Source organism: Myotis brandtii, unplaced genomic scaffold, assembly GCF_000412655.1.
Source record: "Myotis brandtii unplaced genomic scaffold, ASM41265v1 scaffold504, whole genome shotgun sequence".
Classification (NCBI taxonomy): domain Eukaryota; kingdom Metazoa; phylum Chordata; class Mammalia; order Chiroptera; family Vespertilionidae; genus Myotis; species Myotis brandtii.
In genome coordinates this window covers 4,957,757-4,963,128 of record NW_005369217.1, presented here as the reverse complement: position 1 = coordinate 4,963,128, position 5,372 = coordinate 4,957,757, and the positions used below count along the sequence as shown (strand labels likewise).

The following is a 5,372-nucleotide window of genomic DNA, read 5'->3' as shown; positions in this document are numbered from 1 at the left end:
TTGACCGGAATCCAACCTGGGACCCTTCAGTCCGCAGGCCAATGCTCTATCCACTGAGCCAAACCAGTTAGGGCTTCTTTCTTTTCTTTAAAAAGTTTTTCTTCCTCTTTCTCTCCCTCTTCAATAATTTCAAAGGGCAGTGCATGTTTTTGAAAGGCAGTTTAGGATAACAGTTAATATAAAGGCTTAGAGATAAAGAGCCCTGGGTTTGAACCTCAGGGCTAACATTTACTAATTGTGCCCACCCTGGGCAAGTTATACTTAACTCCAAGCTTCAGATTTTTCATCTGTAAAATGGGGATGTCAATAACCACTTTCAGGATTATTTCGGTGACTAATTGAGATAATATAGTTAAAACACCAGAGTACAACATGCATGAGTAATAGTTATCATCATTGGAAAAAGTAACATGTAAAAAAACACAAGCGACATTGTAATTTTTTCACAGAAATAATATTTGTAAGGATCAAACAGACTCACTAACACATTGAAAAATTCACTCAAGATGACATTAATAGGAATGTCAACTTGCAGACCTCTCTCACTCAACTCTAGGCAAGCTTTGTTCAGCACAGGCACACAGAAAAACAGAAAGTTGCTAACATGATACCTAGAAATTATATGTTTCTGCTCTTCACTCAGACTAAAAAAGTATATTAGAAAGTATATTTGGCTTAACTAGCTGAAAATGTGTGATATGGGTCCATCAAGATGATAAAGTAACACGAAGAATAACCCTTCATCAGAGCGTGGTGCTTTACAATAGATGAAAAAGCAAAGAGAGATTTAATTAGCTTGCATGGGCCTGGGTTTCTCTTCCTTACTCTTACAAGAAGGAATCATGCTTTTTTTCTGGCTATTTCCTGAGGAGAGCCCTCCTCCCTCCCTCAAGTATTCAGGCTAATTACAACTGGTGAGGTAGTTTCCAGACTGAATAAAAAATCAAAAGGGAAGGGAGGGGAGGCGGTGTGGATTTCAGAGAAAAAATAACTTAAGAAAAAGTATGTTCTCAGAGGGAGGAAAATTAGAGAATCAGGTCACTGAGTTGGAGCCAGGAAAAATCCACATGAGTAGAAATTGGAGCAATGACAGTGTTTTAACACATCCAAAGGCTGAATGTGTTTGCCCAGAGGATGTTCTTCCCCCTCCTGGAAAGCGGCCGGGGGCTGAAAGACCTCTAGGTTTTTCTATGTCATATTCATTCACTAATCAGCGCTATTCAACCAATTGCACACGTGGTCTTACATGAGGTGCCCTGGAAAATGGGAGGACCACATAGCAACGATTATAATCAAAACCACTGGAGACTGTTATTTCAGCTTCTGAAATCTGAAGCTTCAAAGGCAGACATGCCTCCAGTGAAGGCTGGCTTTCATTTTCTTTCTTTTCTTTTCTTTTCTTTTCTTTTCTTTTCTTTTCTTTTCTTTTCTTTTCTTTTCTTTTCTTTTCTTTTCTTCCCTTTCCTTTTCTTCTTTCTTTCTTTCCTTCTTTCTTTCTTTCTTTCTTTCTTTCAATCTCTCTCTCTTTTCCTCTTTCTTTCTTTCTTTCTTTCTTTCTTCTTTCTTTCAATCTCTCTCTCTTTCCAAGTCTCTCTGTTCAGCTAAATCTACAGTTTTAGATTCAAGTGCCTGACAATTAAATATCAATAGGGACAGAATGCACTTTGCCTGAAGCAAAGATATAAATGGTTTAAAGGGCAGACAAAGTGTCTTGTATCCGTAGACTTTAGTTGAGGTTAAACTCTGCTGATGTGACTTGAATATTGACATCTCAGTTAGAGTCAATACCTCGAAATTGGTGGTGTGGCTTGGCATACGTATTTCCTTAATGATTTTCCAGTGTAATAAGAAAATGTCTAATAGCACTTGACACAATCTTAAACTCCTTTCTCTCCTGTTTTCACCAAAAACTGTCAAAACTTTTTGTTATCCAAATTTCAGTTGAAAATGGGACTAAATACAATTCTGAAAATCTTGGGCCAAAATATTATTCTTTTTTATTATGTGGCTAATTATGTTATGTTGAGGTACTACTGGGCCTAAATCTAGGGATTAGGACTTAATGGGTTATCAACACTGCAAATTTAGCTCAAGACGTTAATAGAAATGAAATGCAGACCTTTGTCACCCAACTCCAGGCAATCTTCATTTAGTACAGAAATGACTGACATAGAAAAAATAATATTTTCCTCAGAATAAAACAAGAGTATTCTTTTATTAGCTGGTTTACTCATCTATCTGTGATTGCTGTGTTTTCCTTTATCTGCCTTTCTGCTGCTTGCCTGACCTTGTGAGGCATGTTGTAGATGACAAGGAGGAGGTTTTGTTTTTGTTTTATTTTGTTTATCTGGCCAATCCCAGATACTAATAATGTGCTAAAGTATTACCCCTCTGTTTCAGTTCAGTATGACTTTCTAACTCAATGCATAGCACCTGTAATTCCAGCGGGACCTATGACCTATGTGTGAGTCTCATGGAGAGCTTTTAAAATACATCAGTCCCTGACCAATTGGATCACATTACTTGGGATCAGGGCCTGAGAGCTGACCAGGACCCTTTAATTTAGAAACTGCAAAACTATGTCCCAACTACCATGTTTCACTTATCTATTGCTGTGTGATAAGCCACCTTAGTACCCAATGGCTTAAAACAATGAGTGGCTATTTTTGATGATTCTGTGGGGCAGGAATTTAGAGCAGGGCTCAGCTGGATGGCTCTTCAGCTCTACACCGTGTCACTTAGAGTCACCCAGCTTCATTCAGTGGGCCTGAAGATCCCGTGAGACTTCATTCACCTTGCTGGACCTCAGTGATCTTCACGTGACCCTCTTTCTCCACGTGGCTAGCTTGGGCTTCCATTCAGCATGATGATCTCAGGTTAGTCAGACTTCTTAGATGGCATCTAGTTTCTAAAAAGAGAGGAAGCAAAAACTGCTAATCTCTTTTAAGGCTTCGCTTAAGAACTATCAAATCACTTCCAAATTCTCTTTGTCAAAACAAGTTACAAGGCCAGATCAGCATCAAGGGGAGGAGAAATATAGGTACAGGGGCTGACGTATTGCTGGCAGCCATATTCCATGACTATGGTTCATGTACTATCAGTTCCTAATTATAAAGTCATGGCAGACATTTCTAGCCTATCATGGCATTCTCTCCCATTGGTCCTGGAAAATGTCTCAGAATTGTTCTCAGCACTACACCTCCAATGTCAGAGGTCAATAGATTGGAGTTACCATGCACTTTGAGATATATTCCATGCTCTATTGGGAAGAGATGAAGTTCTAAACTCTCCCTGATGTGGCTTAGGAAGCAGAGGTATTAGTATTATCCAGGAAGACCAGGATAGTGCCAATGGCCTCATGGCCCTGGCTGGGGGAAACTCAAGCTCATGAGTTCTCACAATATACTTATAAACTAAGAATTGCAGGTTTTATTATTCTTCTCTAGTTTATAAGTGGGGAAACTGAGGTTGACTCAACACAAAGTGCTATTTTAGGTGCTGCAGAGAATATAAAATGTCCTTAGACATTGTTGCAATTCTTAGTACCATTTATTTTGGCAGAGAAAAAGCATTTGAACAACTAATTCTAATACCCAACAGAATGAACTAAAGATTATCAGAGAAGTAGGAACAAAATGATTCTGGAAGTCAAAGGCAGGGAAGATTAATTCTAACTGAAGGGATCTGGCCAACTTCATGGGAGATGAGGATGATAATAGGATAGTTTCTCCAGAGGAGAATGACTTGAGCATCAGATAATTAAGAGGAATATCAAAAAAATTAAGCAAGTCATAAAATATTTTTTGTAAAAACATCCTCTTTAAGATAATACTATAAAGAAAATATGCCATTTCAGGACATCATAAATTTGAGTTTTAAAAATTATAACAAAACAGTTGTTATAATTTGTTTGTTCTAAGAATCCCCATATAAATATACATCATAATATAAATATCTCTATTTTAATAAAATTAATTTCATAATTTTAATTTTCTTTTTCAAAATGAACATCCAATCAAACCTCCTTTTTCATTACTTACCATGAAATTTAAGATGCTATTTTGGTTGATTCATTAAAAGTGGCATTTTTCTGGAACCAGTTATTTTTTGGTTTTAATGTTAATGCAGTAAAAGTGCCTGTTATATAATGAGTGCTTCATAAATGTTAACCATTTCTTATTATTTTTAGTAAATGTTTTATTTTATAACAGTTTTAAATTTACAGAAAAAATATGAATATAGTATGGAGTTTCTATATACCTCACATTCAGTTTCCGTTATTAGCATCTTACATTTGTATGGTACATTGCATGGCACCTTTGTTATAATTAATAAGGCAATATGACACATTATTATTATCTAAGGTTCATACTTCACTCACATTTTCTTAATTTTTTTACCTAAAAAAACCCCTTTTCTGTTCCTGGATTTCATTCAAGATACCACATTAAATTTGGTAGTCATGGCTGTGACAATTTCTCAGACTTTCCTTGATTTTGATGACCATGACCGTTTGGGGGACTTCTGGTCAGATACTTTGTAGAATGTCCCACAATTGTTTTTTAATGATTATTCGGAAATTATGTGTTTGGGGGAGGAAGACCACAGAGGTAAAATGTCATTTTAATTACATATCAAAGGCACATGCTATCAACATGACTTATCATTGTTGATGTTAACCCTGGTTACCTAGCTAAGGCAGTATTTGCCAGTGTTTTCAACTATAAAGTTACTCTCCCCCACCCCTTTCCAAGCTGTACTCATTGAAAAGAAGTCATTATGCACAACCCACACTTAAAATGTGGGGTGGTGGCTTATCTACATAAATTATTGGGAAGTCTTCTGAATGGGAGACTTGTCTATTTTGTTTCTCCCTACCTCTCCCCAGCCATTTAGTTATTTATTTACTCAATTCTTTATAGCAATATGGACTAACCAATATCTAACGCTATCAGAGTACAGTGCTTATGTACAGTTGTTGTTGTTCTATGTGTTTGTTTTGTTTATTTAGTTTTTGCCTTTAGTCTTATAGACTTCACTCATTTCCAAAGTTACTTAGGTTGACATCTCTTCCTTCACCGCTTTGGTGAACTCGTTTTATACATTTGTCATACAGCTAGATTGTTTTCTCATTCTGCATTCCATCCAACATCCTAAAAAATCTTTTAAAATTTGCATTTACTAAAGTTCACTCTTTGTGCTATACTTTTCCATGGGTTTTGACAAATGCATTGTGTCATGTACTTACTATGCCATTATTATTTTTATTTCTTTAAAAAGATTTTTATGGAGGGCGGAGACCAAGATGGCGGCATAGGTAAACACCGGAGACTGCTGCCGCAAACAACCACTTCAAAAATACAACTAAAAGA

The 5,372-nt window shown here is 36.5% G+C and overlaps 1 long non-coding RNA gene across 1 annotated transcript in view; it reads right to left on the bottom strand.

Moving 5' to 3' along the window:
* Positions 1-2,277: 2,277 nt before the first annotated feature.
* LOC102263853 overlaps positions 2,278-5,372 on the bottom strand; it is a 35,880-nt gene continuing 32,785 nt past the window's right edge. The window contains exon 3 of the long non-coding RNA XR_314212.2: positions 2,278-2,908. This is a non-coding gene — a long non-coding RNA (uncharacterized LOC102263853). The remainder of the gene's footprint in view (positions 2,909-5,372) is intronic.